Genomic DNA, 20,748 nt, shown 5'->3' on the forward strand with positions numbered 1-20,748 from the left:
CAGGCCCCCCCTCCTACACCCAGCGGCCCTAGGGCACTGAGACCCCCCCATACACCCAGGGGCCTATGGAACTGAGACCCTCCCCTACACCCAGCGGCCCTAGGGCACTGAGACCCCCCCCTCCCCTACACGCACAGGGGCTTCCTTGGCACTGAGACCCCTTTGCACACACAGGAGGGTGCATTACGACAGCCCCCTCCCCCCGCACGGACTTCTATTTGGAAACCTTCATGCAGACCCCTCACACTGCACTGAGATCAGTTCCATTTATATAGGAACGTCCAGTGCATGACAGCCTTGTACATAGGTACTGCTTACACCCAGCAGCCCCTGGTGAATTGAGAAGCCCCCTGTCATATCCATCCCTTTACAGGAGCTCCACGGCGCTGTTCCTAAGCCCTGCCCTCCCCCTAACTGTTCTGGCATCCTCATCTCTTCTCAAAAGCATTTCCTTGGCCTTTAAACATGTATTTTATTTGTTTAAAGTCTCTGGCAGCTGCACGAAACACTTGTTCGAGAAGCAACACGGTTTTTACTCTCTCCAGAAATAAAAGCAGCCAAAAATATTTATATCTGACAAGCCTCTTCAGGATGCGATATCACAGGTGAAAAGAATAGCTGTTAGGACAATGAAGGTAACATACTGATTTGTCAAGTTCATCCTTGATGAAATTCCAGATTACTTCAGTATTTCACCAGAGATTCATGTGGCTCACTTTATTAATTTCTAATGCATCTATCACCATGGTACTTAGGTGCCCTAGTCTTAAATTAAGAAACATCAGCTGTGTTCAAAGTTATTGGTACAATACTAAACTTACTGTCATCAAATTTAGCTCTAATATTATGTTTATTTCAGTTACATAGACCAAACCCTGTTAACGTTTATGCACAGACTTAATTGTACACACATAAATAGCATCTGTTTAAAGGTAAGAACCAAAGGGATAAGATGATAAATATGGCCCTGATCTTGCATTTCACTGGAGTTACTCTGCATTTACAATGTAGTAATTGAGATCAAAATTGAGCCCCATCCTCTGTAGGGACTAAGTCCTATACCTAGCATAGATGAACCACTTGCTCCCTGCAGTGAAGTGTCTCAACTCTTCTCCCATTTACTATGCAAATCTAAATTCCTTGGGAAATTTTGCTCACCCCTAAAACTTTCTGAAATATTACCTGTGTAAGGGGTAACAACCCACCAACAGAACTGTTGAGTTTATCATTCCCCAATTTTACTTTTTCTTTAAATTACAGTTCACATGGGGTCTGACATTTCTTCTTGCATAGTTGTGTCACTAGATGGCCTTCGAGACTGCATGCAAAAAACACTTTCACTACCATTGAATTATCTCATGCCCTTGAAGTCAGTGATGTTTCAAGGAAGACATCGGTTCATATACAGAGAACTGAACAGGGAAAAGGAGGTGATATTACAGTGGTGGTGGGGCCATATAAGTACCCAGGTAGGAGCTGTAAAATCAAAATTTAAAAAGACAATGAGCATCTGAGTTCACTCCTATATGATGTTAACATTTTATTTTTGAGAAAACATAACATGAACATTTAGAGTATATACATCTGTCAAAAGAGAATACAAAACCTTATGAACATTCCAGACCTAAACATGCTCTTAAAGTCTGATCCTGCAAGATGGTAAGGGGCTCAACTTGTATGGACTTCAGTTGAAGGAACTCAGCACTGCCCAGGAATGGCTCAGCACTTTGCTGGATCAGGCCTTTATACCCATCTCAAAAATCAACAGATATGTTATAACCCATAAATATGCTGCTTCATGTCCCTTGAATGAATTACTGTAATTCATAGAGTTGTAATTCAATAACTCATTCAAGGTAGGATTTGTTTGATTGTTTACAAAAACCACATCTACACTTCTTATATTTTGTTTTAGGGGAAGCATTTTAGATTCAGGACTCAATATAATACAAGTGAGCAATTTAGTCTACTCTAAACTTGATATAGTATTTTAAAGTAATAGTCAACCTGACATTTGAAAAATGTAACTCTTAAATATTTTGGTTACATTCATTATTTTAAATTAATGTTTGCAAAATGTTTTGCACATAAAGTAGTATATAAATGCTAAGTATTTTTTCTAGTTGTGGTAATACAAGTGTGTGCATTTATGAGTCTGATCCTGAGTGGAAGTTTTTCCACTGACTTCAGTGGAAGCAGGGCCTGGCCCTTTATTAACAAACTGCAAATATGATTTTTAAAACCTGTGTTTATCCCATTTATTTATTTATTGCAGATATAACAAGTCTAGCACCAGTACATTACAGCTCAACTCTTATCCACTACATACTGTGAAGCACTAACCATATAAACACATGCAGTGACTCGAAAAAACAAGAATCTGCTGATCAGTGGTATGTAAAATGTTTTGTCTATATTGCATTTTTGTTACCACTAATATCGGTTACCAAATTAAATGTACACTGCTCACCACTTTATCAATTGATACTTGGTTTATGTTTGCCACAAGATACAAATGAAACAGACTGTACATTAAATTGGGGTCCTGTTTACACTAGAAGCAAAATGATGATAGGTATAGCCATGTTTAAAAATTAATATTAGAAGAGGGGTTCTTTAACGAAGGTGGAGAAGGATTTTTTGCCTGCTGGTGTCATAAAACCATGCTGTAGTGTATTTAGTGGAGGGGAACTGTCTATTGTGATTTGGTGACAGTTATCAGGAGGAAAAGAGAAAACAGTGTCCACACTTCCACAAGAACCATGCTGGAACCCTATCATTTTAAAATGTTTTATCTACTTTACAAACTGAAGTTAAAGTCAAACAGTTAAGCAGGTATTACTACACAGCAATCCACCTGAATTATTGTCTTTTTCTTGGAAAGAAAAATCAGCATTTTTTTTAGGTAGATAATGTGACATGAAAACAGTGGAAGAAGAGAGAAATTTTGTGTATTACCATTCTAAGTGGGAAGAGGATGCTGGGATTGCACTTAAAAATTCTGTTGTAATTAATATAAAAAGGCAATAAGGAATAGATTTTTGCTTTAAACAGATATTTGGTTCTTTGCATTGGGATACAGAGCCTTTCACTTATGGGTTGCCAGTTCAAATCTAGCCCAGACTGGTAGCTACTGAGAGTCATTATATAATCTTGGGTACACAATGAGAGATGTTTAGTAGTCTTAGAGCAGTATTCAGTGATTGCTGCCCTCATCACAATTGGCACTAATTGACAGTTTCAGCAGAGGACAGGGATTGATGGGGCATAAAGACTGAACTCCTCTGCCCCTAGATGTAGTGAAAGCACATCATGTTAAGGTTGAGGCAAATGATTAGGACCCCGTGGGGAAGTTTGTAATGCCAGTGCCAAGGATATTGCTTTACAGTAGATCAATAAGAGAACTCAGTGGTCAAGAGCTGTCAATCCCATACTTTTCAGCAGTACTGAAGTCACTAAAAAAATTAAAATACATCAACAAAAAACCTACCAGTTATTAGTATTAAGTTTCGAAAAATAAAAAGCTACACGATTGCAGTTTTTTTTTTAAATTCAAAATTTGCAGGTTTGATTTGTCAGACTGCATTTTGCTGTTGTATGAAAGACCTTGTGCTTTCCTACAACAGCAAAATGCAGTCTGACAAAGACCTTGTGCTTTCATACACTGAGCTGGCAGAGTCTGCCTAAAGTCAGAGGGTAAATACACTCAAATGGCATGGACTGATGTTAATAAAAGTGATTTAAAAATCAGATCAGCAAACAGAAAACTGATTTACATAACTGAATTTAATCTTGTTTTGCATTTGTACTTTTTATTTTTCTAAAGAATAAACCTCTTTCATTGGTTGGTATAATAATTAAAAACACATTTGATTGCCTATGCACCAAATTTGGTGGTGTTTTTTTGTTTGTTTTTTGCACTAGCAAGGACAGCACTATATCTTTACATATATACTTAAGTAATTATGTAGCTTAATATACATTTATTCAGAGTTTTAATTTTTATTTTATATTAGAGAATGGTGAATGATTCATTTCTTATTAGATTTTTTTTACTTGCTATTTGTATCAAGCTGCATTTGAACAGAAATAGAAATTTGATTAAAATATACAAAAATGACATTTTAAAAATGTTTTTATTAAACAAACAACAACAAGGAGTCCTGTGGCACCTTACAGACTAACAGATGTATTGGAGCATAAGCTTTCATGGGTGAATTCACACTTTGTCAGACGCATCTATTTATTAAATAAAACTTCCTTAAATGTGCTGGATTATAACAAGAAAAAGTAAGTTTATCAAAACATGTTTAATAAATCAGTTTTAAATGCAAAAGAATGGAAGAATGAACAGTAAATAGTGAACTGATGGATCGTTTCCTGTCACCATGGATATGTACCTAAAGATCCAGACAGGTGCCTAGTGAGATTTGCAGGAGTTTAGGTGCTTAACTCTCTCTCCACCTGCTAGCTAAACTGAAAACAAAAAGTAATTAAGGCAAAATCTTTTCTGTGCAACAGAAACTGAAATAACTTACATTTGGAAAAATGTAAATAGCAGCATTCTCTCCATTGTAAAGACTGAAAGTAATATATATCTATATCCAGAGAGAGACAGACAGATTTAATTAGATGCATGATATTGTGACGTATTTATAAAGCTTGAGTTGATCTCAAAAGTTAAAGATGTTTAGCCCTAATTCTATATATAAATTTAAAAAGTAACATCCTTTAATTCATTAAAATTCAAAAGACGGGTCATTGATGAAGCATATTTTTTAAATTTTATTTTAATAGTTTACATAAATTTAGCTCTTAACATAGGTTGTCAATTTCAAATTGAATTTAAGCATGTTTATATTTAAAAATAAAAATACACTTAAATAAAAACAAATTTAAATAAAATCTGATTAAAAACATTTATTTGTATCCACTTTACTCTGAAGGCCCAGGAGGAGAATTTAGGTTGGAATTAACATGAGTAATCTGTAAATCCCACCCTGCAGCACTTGAAATTCATCTTATAATTGTTGCAGGTATCAAGCCAAGGCAGAGGAAACTGGAAGCATTCTATCCCAGAAATTAGATGCCAAATAGTCATTTTTTTTTAATATTCAGGCACAACTCTTTAATAATGTGATTAAAATATGTTTTAGAGCATGGTGTGATATATATATATCTCAATCACACACAGGAACATATAATTCCCATACATGTCAATACCTTGTGATGTGATGCAGTCAGGCATAGCCCTGTCTTAAGTGCAGAGCCTCACTGAAATCTGATAGTTCAACAGGAATGAAATCTGGTGCTAAAAAGGTAAACAGAAACTTAGTAAACAGTCAAAACTCTTTTCAACCAGTCCTGAGGCAGAATTTTCTTCTTCTGTGTAACAATGTTCTAAAAAACGTATATTTTGACTCATATAATCTTCAAATTAAAAAAAAAAATCTGATCCTGTAAATAGCTCAACTTGTTTTTAATTTGAATTGTTAATTTAATCCTGAAGCTCCTGCCTCAGGACTACAATTTTCAATTTACAGATTTTTGCATTGTCTTAAAAAAAAAATCTAATCATGGAATATATTAATATCGTGCTACACTGCTGACTCAGTAATTGAGCAACACTTAAGAACTTAACAGTTTCTTAATATTTCCCTCAAATCCTATACTTCCAGGGAAATGACAAGTTGATATGCTTTCTGCCAATGAGTGGCAAAGCAAACTAGTTTCTGTATTACCACACAGAATGTTCTCTCATCAAGGTAGGCTATATTTTCACATTAATTTTAGGGAGGAAGCCTGTTTAGGAAAGATAATAGTGTATTATATTTAACATCTTTCCCACATGCCTTTCAGGAAGTGTGAGCTAGTGTTCAGAGTGAGGGAGCAGAAGTTTGGATACTGAATTCATTTCCCTGCTCTACTGTTATTATTTGTATGACCATAGCGCCCAGGAGCCCTTGTCATGGACCAGGACCGCACTGTTCAAGGTGCTGTAAAAACACAGAACAGAGAGACAGTCCCAGTCCCAAACAGTTTACAATCTAAATATAACATAAGAGACCACAGATGCATATAGGGGGAATATAAGTAAACAGTGAGACAGTATTGGTCAGCATGGTAGGCTGTGGTCTCTGCACAGGAGCAGCATCAATTTTTTTTTTTTGTCAGCATCACCACCACTCTATGGCCTTGTCTACACTACACACATTTTGCCAAGATAGTTATACCAACCAGTATAGCTAAACTAGCAAAAACCACCTAGGCTGTCTCTACGCTAAGCACTTACTGATTTTGGAATATCAGAATACTATTCCAGCAAATCATTCCTAGTGTGGATGCAGCTATAATGGGGAAACTCTGCTTTGTACTGGTATAGTAAAGCCACCCACTACAAATGAAATTAGCTATACCAGTAAAAGTGCAGATTTGTATAAACTAGGCCTATAGAAATTTGGTTAAGTCATTTAACTTTTGTGCTACCTGTAAAGTGCATACAAAAATAGGTCAATGGGATACTATGAATTGTAATGTTTGTAAAGCAGTTCAAGCTCCACCCATGAAAGGCACTATGTCAGTGTAAAGCACTATCAGTACAAGTTATTGTTACCTCTTTTTCTCCCAAGTGGTTAGCTAATTTCCAGAGTCCTGCAGGTTGTTTCAGTTAGGAGAAGAAACTGATGACGGAGACAGGTTTTGGGGTTTTTGTTTCTTTGTTTTTGGTATGCAGTCCTGTTTATTTACAAAGAATGGTCAAAGTCTTGTTTCCCTCAGCACAGTAGGAATCAAACAGGAGAGAGTTTCTTTGCTCACAGTTCCAAGCCTCTTTCAACCATCGCTCAGCCAAAAAGTTCTCTAGGTTTTGTCTCAGGGCCATGCTCCTCAAGCTCGTTCTGCCTTCTCTATGTCTGTTTTTGTGTTGTCTCTTTCTGCTTCTCTCACAACCAGCTTAATCAGTCACTGCCCTACCCCCTGCCTTTGCTATATCAGTCCACAGGGAAACCTCTTGGGCCACATTGTTCAGCTTTTACTGAAGCCCTCCCTTGAGCCTATGGTTTGGGTAGTACTCCATGTAGACTCTCTCCTCGGGACCTACACTATAGCACTCCCAGCTATCTTCGAGACACCACTGACTTCCTGAGGAAACTACAATCCTTTGGTGATCTTCCAGAAAACACCATCCTAGCCACTATGGATGTAGCAGCTCTCTACACCAACATTCCACACAAAACTGGCCTACAAGCCATCAGGATTAGCATCCCTGATACCACCACGGCAAACCTGGTGGCTGAACTTTGACTTTGTCCTCACTCACAACTATTTCAGACTTGGGGACAATATATATCTTCAAGTCAGCAGCACTGCTATGGGTACCCGCATGGCCCCACAGTATGCCAACATTTTTATGGCTGACTTAGAACGCCGCTTCCTCAGCTCTCGTCCCCTTATGCCCCTACTCTACTTGCGCTACACTGATGACATCTTCATCACCTGGACCCATGGGAAGGAGACCCTTGAGGAATTCCACCAAGATTTCAACAATTTCCACCCTACCATCAACCTCAGCCTGGACCAGTCCACATGAGAGGTCCATTTCCTAAACAGTATACCACCCTATACCGGAAACCTACTGACTGCTATACTTACCTACATGCCTTCAGCTTTCATCCAGACCAAATCACACGATCCATTGTCTACAGCCAAGCTCTAAGATACAAACTGCATTTGCTCTGATCCCTCAGACAGAGATAAACAGCTACAGAATCTCTATCAAGCATTCTTAAAATGGCAATACCCACCTGGTGAAGTGAAAAAACAGACTGACAGAGCCAGAAGGGTACCGAGAAGTCACAAGACAGGCCCAACAAAGGAAGTAACAGAATGCCATTAGCCGTCACCTACAGCCCCCAACTAAAACCTCTCCAGCGCATCATCAAGGATCTACAACCTATCCTGAAGGACAGTCCCTCACTCTCATAGACCTTGAGAGACAGGCCAGTCCTCGTCTACAGACAGCCTCCCAACCTGAAGCAAATACTCACCAGCAACTACACATCACACAACAAAAACACCAACCCAGGAACCAAACCCTGCTATAAACCCTGGTGCCAACTCTGTCCACATATCTATTCAAGGGACAGCATCAGCCACACCATCTGGGGCTCGTTCATCTGCACATCTGCCAATGTGATATATGCCATCATGTGCCAGCAATGCCCTTCTACCATGTACGTTGGCCAAACCCAACAGTTTCTACGCAAAAGAATAAATACACACAAATCTGACATCAGGAATCATAACATTCAAAAACCAGTAGGAGAACACTTCAGTCTCTCTGGTCACTCAATAACAGACCTAAAAGTGGCAATTCTTCAACAACAAAAAACAACAAAAATAGGCTCCAACGTGAAGCTGCAGAACTGGAATTAATTTGCAAACTGGATACCATCAGATTAGGCCTGAATAATGACGGAATGGTTGGGTCATTACAAAACCTAAATTTAATTTCCCCGATACTAATTTCTCCCTACTTTTACTCACACCTTCCTGTCAACTGTCTGTAACTGGCTACTCTCTTACCACTTCAAAGGAGATTTTTCCTCCCTTGGTATCCTGCTGTTAATTTATTTATCTTGTTAGACTGACCTCACACTTGGTAAAGTAACCCCCCATCCTTTCATGTATTTATACCTGCTCCTGTATTTTTCACTTTGTGCATCTGATGAAGTGGATTTAGCCCACAAAAGCTTATGCCCAAATACAGTTGTTAGTCTCTAAGGTGCCACGAGGACTCCTCATTGGTGGTTGTTTTTTTGTTTGTTTGTTTTGGTTCCATAAAGGAGCTCAATTGCTTTTTTACATTTATCCAGAATGAAAGGTGGCTGTTACATGCATCAGTTTAAATAATGTTTAGCCCAAACCAGAACATTATTAAATTGTTACTTGGCCAAATAGGAAATACACTGTCCAATTCTTTTCAGCAGAAAGAGCTGCTAAAACAATTTTCTAGAATATTAAGTAATGTGGAAAAAGGAAATTTCAATGAGAAAATACTCGTTTCCATGTCTTGGAAACAGAGTTCCTGTTTAATCTGGCTCAAAGTGGCTCATGCACTAACCCAGTGCAAAACGCTTAGGCAAACTATGCATATAAACCATCCAAATGCTACCATAATGTTCAAAGAGCTAAAAAAGGGAAAACTGGACAAGTATCTGTGGCAGAAAAATGGAACTGACAGCCAAACTAGAAGCACAACTCAGCAAAAAAGGGCAGGGAACGTTCAGCAACTCTTACGTAGATGGGACAGATCTGGCTCATAAACCACAGATTGTCTTCTACCTAGAAAGCAGCTATTCATAGAGAAGGCATACTGTTCCTCTTCAGGTTATTTTCTCTGGTATCCCTTAAATCAGGGGTATCAATCATGTGGGCCAGAGTATCTATGTGGCTGACATGACTTTCCAAATCTCAGTGTTGAGTGAATTAGCACTGGTGAAAGATGTGGTGCTCACAGCCCTAGAACCTGAAGAGCACTGTCCACCGAGAAGGCACACTGTAGGCAGCAGCTGTGGAAGCTTCTCCTCCTTTCACGCTCCCCCAGAACATATCCCTCAACCCTGCCCTGGAGGCGTTGAACAGAGGAGAGTACAAGCTACCTCTCCATTAGGGATGTAAATATCAGTTAAAAAGGTTAACCAGTTAAAATTATATCCTTTAACTGGTTAACCAAGGTTGCTCCGGCCGGCCTGGCATGGCTGGGGTCCCTCTGGCTGGCAGGCACAAGGCAGCCGGGGCTCAGGTTGCTCCAGCTGGTGTGGGGCCGCCAAGGTTAATGATTAAGGTCGTTTAATGGTAAGCCTAATGCTTACCAGTTAACCATTTACATCCCTACTCTCCATTCAGTCCTTACTTCTCTGCCAACAAATGCCAGCCATGGTTTTTTTTCTATGATGTTAACAACTACACACTAGGAGATGGGCTCAAATCATCAGCTTATTTAATATGGATAACTGAACAGCTGTCGAATAGGAATAATTTTGGGGCACTACAGACTGATTCCCCCAGTCCTTTGTGGCACCAGCCCCCTCCTGTAGTCCAATACCTGGTCCTTGAGAGCATCTCTCTCAGGAGGCTGGTTTACAGAGTCCTCTCAGGAGAAAGAGACCAGGAATGGGAGGAGCACAGGCAATACTGCATGCAGATACATTTGCCCCATCTCAAAATATATATACTGGAATTGGAAAAGGTTCAGAAAAAGGGAACAAAAATTATTAGGGGTATGGAACGGCTGCTGTATGAGGAGAGATTAATAAGACTGGGACTTTTCATCGTGGAAGAGAGACAACTAAGGGGGGATGTGATAGAGGTCTATAAAATCATGACTGGTGTGGAGAAGGTAAATAAGGAAGGGTTATTTACTCCTCCTCATAACACAGTAACTAGGGGTCACCAAATGAAATTAATAGGCAGCAGTTTTAAAGACAAACAAAAGCAAGTGATTTCCCCCCCCCCCGCCCGCCCGCCCACCCACCCACCCAACACAGTCAACCTGTGGAACTCCTTGCCAGAGAATGTTATGAAGGCCAAGACTATAACAGAGTTCAAAAAAGAACTAAGTAAGTTCATGGAGGATAGGTCCATCAATGACTCTTAGCCAGGATGGGCAGGGATGGTGTCCCTAACCTCTGTTTGCCAGAAGCTGGGAATGGGCAACAGGGGATGGATCACTTGATGATTCCCTGTTCTGTTCATTCCCTCTGGGGCACCTGGCATTGGCCACTGTGAGAAGACAGGATACTGGGCTAGATGGACATTTGGTCTGACCCAGTATGGCCGTTCTTATGCAATACTTTCCCTGTTCCAGGAACCTCATCCCACCCCAATAGCGGCTAGTCTTACCTCAGCATATTATTGATCAGGTGAGAGAGGAGTCACACTGAGAGAAAAGGAAGGACTTCACCAGCAAGGAAGGTGTTGGGAAGTAAAGTGAGCTCTGCTCATCATCACCGACTCCTCTCAGAGGGAGTGGAGAAAATGAGCAGGCCGCAGCTCTCTGGAGGTGTGGAGAGAGCTTACTCGAGTTCGGGGATTAGAGCTGTCTTGCAATCTGGAAGTTTGAAAGGGTTAAAAATAAAAACAAATTTTTGGAAATAGGCTTGGGTCAAAAATACACTGCTCATGTTTTCATGCTGCTTATGCTTCTTAATGGATCAAAGGGAACTGATGTTTCTTGCACTGAACAGCTTATTGGTAGCTAAGGTAAAGAAGAATCTGCAGCTGCTTAGCAACTGTAAGCTGCTGTGCTCTGCAGCAGAATAGGGCTATAGTGGACCAGCCAATATTAGGCAGTACACATATCCAAGCCAGTTCTACTGAAAAACCCTGGCTTAATAAACCAGCTGGAGCACTCAAACAGCCCTGTCCAAAAAAAATCCAAACTGGGATACCATCAGTAACAGCGATAACAAAGGGGAGAAAGAACTCAGCTTGATTTCATATCACAAGTGGAGCTTGCAATGCAGTAGTTAGGAAAAAAAAACTGTTTCACTTATAAGCTGAACAAATTTGAAAGTCATCACAAGAGGAAAAAAAAAAGAGACAACAGCTCACAACTTTTTTTTAAAAATAACTCTAACAGCATTTTCCATCAGCCAGTTATCACATGCTCTGCATTCACACTTGTTAAAACAGCTCAAGTTCAATAGTGTCTCTAGACAGTCTGAGTGATTGAAGTCTCAATGCACAAGTATTTTGATCCATATATGTTTGTAGTTTACCACTCACAGTGTATGCTTTCATTTGCTATCTATAACAACACAACCTCAATGAATGCCAAAATTCATAACTACTGAAGTAATTTCTGTTTAAAATTTGACAGTTTTAGGCCAGGAAGCATTAAGCTAAAATTTTGAAATGATGTAATGACTTCTAAGTATTGATCAGTTTCAAGCTTGGTTGATTTATAACAACTTTTTAAAGTTTCAAAGTACTTGCAGAATTAGCTGCTGTAAACACATTTCACTTCAGCAGTAGCTCTATTTAAATTGTGAATGAAATGAGATGCAGAAGCTGGTGTATGACAGGAATTGAATTTGCTTTGTTATTCTTTTATAGCTCAAAAATTATTATATTTCTAAAGCATTCAAAAACTGTCTTGATGTGCTGCTCCTGCTTAGTATTACAAAAAGTATAATGAATAACCAATATATTGTGGTTACAAAAATCGTGTGCATCAAATGTCATATGGATTTTTTCTGATGACAGATGTGTTCTTTCCATCATATGTGATTAGCTATGGACACGGATCTTCTTATATCAAGACCGTGAAAACAATACAACAGATAAAGGTTCCAAGTCTCATGCTAGATCAGTGGTTCTCAACCTTTTTGGGCTCAGGACCCATTTGCAAATGTTCATGCCTGTTGCAACCCAGCAAATAGACTAGAGGGGTAGAGGCCCTGGGGTGGTTTCAGTTAGATCCTATCCCTGGAGGGGGCTGAATCCTGCCTGCCCAGCACTCACCCCACAATGGGAGCTCCTGCAGCTCTTGTGCTGTGGGGCTTGCTGGGCTTGGCTCTCCACTCCAGGTGTTTCAACCTCCGTGGTTGCAGCACCACTCAGGTTTGGCCCCAGCTCCCTGACTGGACCAGATCTGTGAGAGTGGAATTATGACCTGGCTCATGGAGTTCCAGTGCCACTCACTCAAATTTGGCCCACCCAGACTCTCATCCTCGTGACAGCTGGCCAAACCTGAGCGGTGCTAGGACCTCACAGGGTGCAGTGCCTGGAAGAGGGAGGCAATCCCAGTCAGCCCCATGGGACAGGAGCCACAGAAGTTGCCAAGACAATCCTTTGACACATTCTAATAATAATATTTTTTTTTTAATTGGAGATATACCCATCTCCTAGAACTGGAAGGGACCTTGAAAGGTCATCAAGTCCAGCCCCCTGCCTTCACTAGCAGGACCAAGTCCTGATTTTTGCCCCAGATCCCTAAGTGGCCCTCTCAAGGATTGAACTCACAACCCTGGGTTCAGCAGGCCAATGCTCAAACCACTGTGCTATCCCTCTCTATTCTGGTGATCCAATTTTGGATCCTGACCCATGGGTTGAGAAACCCTGTGCTAGATCATATGTATATTCCCAGTGAGTATACTGCAGGGTAGGATAGAGGTAAAAGGCAGCCCTATCTAGAGATGGCATGAGAAATTACAGACATCTTTTCTGCCCCACTCTGGCAGAGGTTAAAAATTGTATGGCACAAAAAAAAAACAAAGGAAAACCATCTTCCTTGGTCAACATTCCCATTCTTATTATTTTAGGTTCTAGTGTAAATTATATAATGTTTTGATGAAATTACAAGTTTGGTCGATAAAGGTAACAGTGTCGATGTAATAGACTTCTGTAAGGCATTTGACTTGACTCCGTACAACATTTTGATTAAGAAACTAGAACGATATAAAATCAACATGAATTCAAAACTGTCTGATAGATCTCAAAATGTAAATTGTTAACTGGAAATCACCAATGAGTGGGAATGTTCCTAGTGGGATCCTGCAGGGACCGGTTCCTCACTCTATGTTATTAAATATTTGTTTATCAATGACCTGGAAGAAAATATAAAATGGTTACGGACAAAGTATGCAGATGACAAAGAATGGAGTAGTGGGTAAATAATGCAGAGGACAGGTCATTGATAGAGTGATCTGGATTGCTTGGTAAACTGGGCTCAAGCAAACAATATTTTTAATATAGCCAAGTGTATGTCTTTACATTTGGCCATAATAAAACATCTGGGAACAAAATATCCAGGCCATGCCTCCAAGATGGAGATTCTGAGATGCAGTAACTCAAAGAACTTGGCAGCATTGTGGATAATCTGAATATGAGCTTGCAGTGCAATGCTGTGGTCAAAAGGAGCTAATGTGATCCATGGATTCATAAACATGGGAATATTAAGTAGGAGTAGAGAAGTCATATTACCTTCGTATTTGGCACTGCTGACACTGTTACTGGAATACTGTGAGCAATTCATGTGTGTATATTTCAAGAAGGAAGTTGAAAAATTGGAGAAGATTCAGAGAAGAGCCATGAGACTGATTAAAGGATTGGTAAACATGCCTTATAGCGAGACACTTAAGGAGCTCAATCCATTTAGGTGATCAGAAGAAGGTTAAGGGGTAATGTGATCACAGTCTAGAAGTATCTACAAACAGAAGTTTGATAACATAGGGCTATTACATTGTTTTTAAATTAGGGTAATTAATCACTGAAACAATTTAACAAGGAGTATGATGGCTTCTCCACGCCAGAAAGGTTAAAACCAAGACTTGATATTTTTCTAAAAGATATACTCTAGTTCAACCACAGCTATTGGACCTGAAGCAGTCATTAACTGCAGGAAGTCCTACAGACTGTGTAATGCAGGAAGTCAAACTAGATGATCACAATGATACCGTCTGTCCTTCTATTAATCTAGTGTCCAAAGCCGCATGAGAGTAGCTACACATGCATGCACAGACACTGCACTACTATATTAGTTTCTAAATTCACTATTGTAAAAAAAAAAAAAGTTACAGGACCCAACATAAAAGAGCTGTGAAACTGAATATCGTCAAAATTAATGTCTACCAGGGTAGCTACAAAAATTATTATTATATATATCTGCTTCTATAGCGTCTCTCATCCTAGAGTGTGTCAGATATAACACTTTGTCACAGAAATGCAGCCACCACTTGAACGACTGGCACAGAGCATGCTGCTCAATAATGAAGCAGTGGGATACGTTGGGCAAGAACAAATCCTGTTCCTATGAGACGGAGCATTATTGAATCATTAGGGAGCACATAAGAGCAGAAATTTCAGGACTAAAACTGAGTCAGTCTAACACAAAGAAAGTCTCGGTTGACCTTTCTGGCATTTAAAATGCAGTGATAGCCCAGTGTTTCAGACCTGATGCTTGGTCACTAAGCCATCCGTTCTACAGTTATAGCTGCTCTCAGATTCTGTCAACAACTTTTAGACTATATTTAAAACACTATTTAACAACCTTACAAAAGCAAGGAAATTCCTAATTCAGACATGACGTGATTTTCAAGGGTGCTAGGTAGCCTCTTATTCATCAAGAGCTGCAGGTGCTCAGCACTTCTGAAAAATAGGCCACTAATCTCTGCCTCAACCCACTTTATGGTACTTACTGCAGCACATTTGGGCCCAGGTTTTCAGTGCTCCATCACACTGGCTTTCACTTGCACATATGTGCAACTCTCTGCACATACTTTTCTAACCCTAACACTTGCTAGGGCAATTCATCGATTGTAAGATTCCATTGCCTGAGGACACAGGTGATGGTTTTGCACTCTGCAAAGTGGTTAATTGCACACAAAGGAATTAGCACTGGAAAAGTAACTACACAGATGTGTGCTTGGACAGATTGTGCAAACACACACAAAAGTAGGGCCTTGATACATAAGATCACCCACTATTTGGAAACCATAATCACAGTTGGGTATAACCAGTTAAGTGAAGAACAGAACTTCAGTATTAAACCATTTTGGAGGTATGAGGGGAGAAAGAGGTGATAATTTGAGTTTTAACATTTGTTAAAATATCTGAACACATACAGTTTAACATGCATTTAAAAATAAAAAAAACAAGCACCAGAAAGTTGAGAGATGTTGCTTAAAATTAACTGACCACTTCCTCATTCACCACTTATATGTTCAGCTTGCACAATATAGTGCAAGACTTAGAACTGTTTTACTATAGTAAAAAATAATCTGCAGCACTGTTTTGATTTGGATGCTGTTTGATTTTCACAATCTTTCAGTAAATTAAAATGGGTTTGACTTCTAGTTTAATAAAAAATAGTCAAGGAACATCTTAACAAGGATTTATGGTAAAGAAAAACTATATATCTTTACTTTTTATTATTTAAAGTAATCAGAACTACAGCCATGCACATGAATGTGACTTCATGGGTTACGGCGCTCAGTGAGTTCTCCATGTTGCTAACAGAGATATTTTACTGAATACAAATATGCACTTCACTTTCTGAAATTAGTTCAGATAGTTTCCTGTTTCACTATACAAAGAACAAGAATGCTCGAGTGCATAATGGCTCCAAAGAGATTCTAGAAAACCAGGGGAAGAGGGAAAAAAAAAAAAAAGTAACGTGTTTGAACCACTGCATCCCAATTAGAGAGGAGAGGTGGCTGGTTAAAAGGCAGGGGAGCCAGTTTTCTAATTTTAATAGTAAGTCTTGTGTTTTAGAGGCATTTTCATGTGGGAATTTATGTTTGTGTATCCCATATAGACACATGCATACAGGTTCATTGCTTGTTCTAGTATAACAGCTTGATTCAGGTTGTGGAAGGATTATGGATGAAAATATAGTCAACTGTTAAGAGTAAAATAAACCCTTATATTTATGGTGAAAAAGATGAAAATGCAATGATTTGCACAACCCTACCCTCCCGTAAACCTCTCATCACATACCAAACCAAAGCTTTTACAAAAAACAAGAAAATGACTAACTTTACACACAAACTGGTACAGTGAACCCTGCACTATAGATCCCACCTCCAAGAGGCAAGCATTTGTCTTAAGTAGCCACTTACTGTGAATCTTTATGGGAGGGAAAAAGGTATGATTTTCTTCTACCCTTAAGAAAAGGCCACCTCTACAACTGGGTTTTGCTGGCCCTTTGGATGGTTGATTAAGGCAGGCTGCACTATCTGATCTAATTTTAGTGTGGAGTGGAGTGAACAACTCCCCAAAGAGCAAAATGAGCATTTTATAAACTCAGAAACAACCATAATACCCTCATACTTAGCTAGATGTAGGAAAATCTATTTAATCTGACAAATTTTGCATTTCAAAACCACCCAGAATGGATTTAACCGCACTGAAAATGGACCTGTTAATTCTCCTTGTGAGTGAACCTCCTACACTAGTTTCAGTCCTGCCCTAGATTTTTTTTTTCTAGAAATACAGAATATGAGCTGGCCTCTGGCCTTGATCCTTTCTGTAAGTAGATATAAATGGATCAATGGACTAATATGACCCTCCATTTACTAAACGTTGAGCCTGACAATAGGGAAGAAGTGAGGGAGAGAGGCCTCTCAAACTCCTTTTGGAAAGGCAAGGATCCCCCTGCACGTACACAGAGTGGTGCAGAGACCATAAGTAATACAATGGCCGCAGGATCTACAATCCCCGCAGTCAGCAGAGAAGCAGGGGCAGCCAGCAACCTGATCTGGCACAGGCCATGCACTCTGCTGTCAGCTGCTCCTCCCTCCCATCTCAATGTTGGACCCACCCTGTTTGTGGGCCGAAGAGGACAGAGGAAGCTTAGCAACATGCAGTGAAACCTACTTTGAAAAACAATGCGCTAAGAGCTAGGGGACGGTTTAAAAGACTGAACTAAAGCTCACACGGCTTGTCTCGATCTCCACACGTTTCTAGCAGCATACACCCCATTACATTCATCTGAACGCCAGACAGCGAGCCCGTCGTCCGATCTGTTTAAAGCAAACACCACCATCTAGAGCGCTAAGGGTGCCTCATGCCATTTCCTGGCCATTTGGCTAATTCTGGATTGCACTCGCTTTTCAAATGCCTGTGCTGTGCTACGCTACGGTAATTTTTTTTTTTTTAAGTTTTTAAAAAAGTGACCTGGAGCATCTTCATAGCAACAATCGTGTTATTTATAGCCATGAGGGCTTTGCCTGCATTACTCGATACTGCTTTGTCTTCCCCAAGCTAGTGTCCTGTTTCTTTAAGAGAGCTGCCAGCCTAGCCCTGGCCTCCCCTCCTCTCTCCCTCCCCCTCTCGGTCCCCCCAGCTCCCCTGGGAGTGCCTAGCAGAACAGCAGGCAATAGCTGGAGCTCTGCCAGGATCTCCGATTACAAGCCCCTGCTCGCTTCCTTCTGCTGCTGCAAAGTGCTTTCACGAAATGGCAACCATTTTTTTTCCCTGAGCCTTAAAAACAAACCCCCCTCTTACTTTTCTTCACTTTCCACAAGCCTCACAAAGGGGGGGCGGCCAGTCATCTCCCTGCAATGATCGGAAATAGAAACAACGCTAGACACTGGGAGACACAGACGTCCTGCTGCCCCCCAACCTGACAAGAATACAGCATTACAAAGAAGAAGCCATTACGAGCCACTACCCCACCCCCTCTCACAAACAATATGGAGTACAACCTGGAGCTGCATGCTGAAATGCCAGACAGCCTCCCGGTTTTTCTCGTGGCACTGGGCTGCAAAGGCATTACACGCTTGGTGCATTAGCAGGTTTTAAAATAAAAATCAGCTGGGAGTTAGTTGCATGGGCTCAGTAGCTGCATGAAAGCACAGAACTGCTGTGAACATCAACTGCGTCACTTCTTCCCGACTGTTAACAATCCAGGCTGCAAAGTTTCCCTCCTTTGGAGGCAGCCTCCTCCATTGTGGATCTATTTTCAGACCGTTTCGAAGGTAGCTGCCTTTCCTGGGGAAGGATTTTGCAGCGCATTTTAGTGAGACCTTTACAGGCTCGTGGTCACCGTTCTGAAAACGGTCCCTCTTTGCTTTTCGCGAGCCAGATTCTTCAGTAATTAGATGGATAAACACGTAAGGGGGTTCCCTTTGGTCTATTCGTCTTCTAAAAGCCTCCTTCATAATCTTTCTGTTTGGAGGTAGAGGAGGGGGGGAGGTGGAACAATTTAACAGCCATGTAATGCCAGCATGGATCCGCAGTCTCCCTCCACAAAAAGCAGAGCTGCTAACAAGCGCTTTGTGGAGAAAAAAGAAAACACCCTCTGAAAAATATATATTAATATAGTCTGTATATGTATCGATGACACAAGAACAAGATAGCTACCGTTTTACAGACGATCATTAGGCTCTCTCTGTCCAGGACAATAACATTTGTCGAACAGGCCTGGGCTATCTGTTTCTCTGCAAGGGCAAAAGGGTTTACTTACCCGCTCACCACTGATGAATGCAGTTCTGAAGGTGAAGTTGTGTTGTTTAGCTTTTTAAAAAACAGATTTATAAATATAGAGCTATATAATCTGTATCCCCACTTCTCTGGTAAATTTGCAAGCCAAAACGTATCTTGTTAAGACATTTAGAGATCTTTATCTGGCAATGGTGTAGCATCAAAAAGCTATAGAAAATGTTGTCCAGTTATGGTGACTGACAGTATCCTTAGAACTCGAGGCTTAAATCTAGGTTCCTGTGACAGATTTACTCTACATTAAAAGGACAGCCAGTGGCTCTCCAGACTACACAAACTCAAAAATGTTCCCCCCAAATATTTTAGTCTGTACATGTTAGTGTGAAAACACCTGGTTAACATTTACTGTATGTAAACATTTTAAAAACATCTCTCGCCAGATATTTTGCTTTATAACTAAAATATTTTAAAAGCATAAAATTGTTTTAGCTAAAACAGACAAAAAAACATAAAGACATGCAAATGAAGGCTCAGAAATAAGGACAACTCCAGTAACATTAACATGAAAACTACACTTTAGTAAGGACAGAATGGATTGGGTACTTACAATGTAAAAGAAAAAAAAAGTTTATCATATTAAATTTTTATGCCAGAATTCACTATTCCTAAGTCTATATTTAAAACGTTACCTTATAAGCACCAAAGGAGTTAATAAAAATGGCCAGGAATTAAGTGTTTAATACAGGAACTTTTTTTTAAATTTATTGTTCAGTCATAATATAGTTCTAAAGCTTAAAAAACCCAAACAAAAATATGTATTTACTTATTTTTGAATTCAAAATTGTTACTGCTGACATAAGGGTGTGCCATGACCTAGTTACACAAGACAAAGATGGATTCCAAATCATAAGGAAAAATCCAAATCTTTTTTATCTTCCTTCTTCATTGAGTCCTTTAAAATGTTGTCAGACATTAATACAACACTGAGAAGTCCTGAAATGGATGGTGTGGATGCAAATAAAGTATCCCCTTTTGGAACAAAGGAAAACCCAGTTGGCCATTTAATTCCATTGCAGAAAAATGGCTGCCTGATCTGTTGGCCTCTCCTTAGCTGTCTGGTGAAGGATGTTTTTAGATCAGCGTCTAATAACTCAAGCCAAATGGAAGCTGCGCGCTGATTGGCTGCGGGCTCCTGGTGCCTTTAACCAGCCAATTACCTAACCACGGCCAAATTACAAACCAAAAGCACAAGATGAGCTAAAACAACATGAAGCCCAAAGCCAGGCGAGACGCTCCTCGCCCAGGAAAAGAGGCAAAAAGAGAGATCCCCGGCTGCCTTCCACCGCTCAAACAAAATGGAAGCTCCACGCTGATTGGCTGTTGCAACCCCAGGACCTTTAATAAGCAAAACTGCTACGTTCTCCCCCTTGTTCCCGTCCTGTGCAATGGACACATTGTAACAAGGCGGCTCGCGAGCCAGCGGGGCTCGGTGTGGCTGCGGGGCAACACTGTAGCAGGGGAGCAGACACACAGCTATTCGCCCCGTGCCCGGGGCTGCTCCCCGGAGGTCCCTGCGAGGCTCAATGAGTGCCCCCAAACTTCTCCCACCTCTGTCCATCTTGTTTAGAAACAGTTTGCGCTAAGGTAAACGCAGCCCGCAGATTCCAAGGAATTTCCTGCATGCAATTAACCCGGGGGAAAATCCCCTCCCGAGGCCAGCTCGGCTCGGGAAAATGCATGGCCCTTTATTTCGGGTGGGGAGGTGCCACGGCTCGGCGAGGCTGGGGGCTTCGCGGCGCGCTG

General features: G+C 40.5%; 1 long non-coding RNA gene across 7 annotated transcripts; it reads right to left on the minus strand.

The window, feature by feature from the left end:
* Nucleotides 1-702: 702 nt before the first annotated feature.
* LOC127034757 (uncharacterized) lies at nucleotides 703-20,577 on the minus strand. Of its 7 annotated transcripts, none has more exons than XR_007769486.1 (5): nucleotides 18,971-20,563; nucleotides 17,999-18,778; nucleotides 10,903-11,110; nucleotides 4,539-10,234; nucleotides 703-1,476 (listed from the first exon to the last, which is right to left on the minus strand). It is a non-coding gene; the product is annotated as an uncharacterized LOC127034757 (long non-coding RNA). The 7 variants fall into 7 exon arrangements; XR_007769484.1 differs by lacking the exon at nucleotides 703-1,476 and having other exon boundaries at nucleotides 1,516-10,234; nucleotides 18,971-19,020; nucleotides 19,635-20,577; XR_007769483.1 differs by lacking the exon at nucleotides 703-1,476 and having other exon boundaries at nucleotides 1,516-6,735; nucleotides 10,106-10,234; nucleotides 18,971-20,577.
* Between the last annotated feature and the right edge of the window lie 171 nt (nucleotides 20,578-20,748).

This window comes from Gopherus flavomarginatus, chromosome 15, assembly GCF_025201925.1.
Source record: "Gopherus flavomarginatus isolate rGopFla2 chromosome 15, rGopFla2.mat.asm, whole genome shotgun sequence".
Taxonomy (NCBI): domain Eukaryota; kingdom Metazoa; phylum Chordata; order Testudines; family Testudinidae; genus Gopherus; species Gopherus flavomarginatus.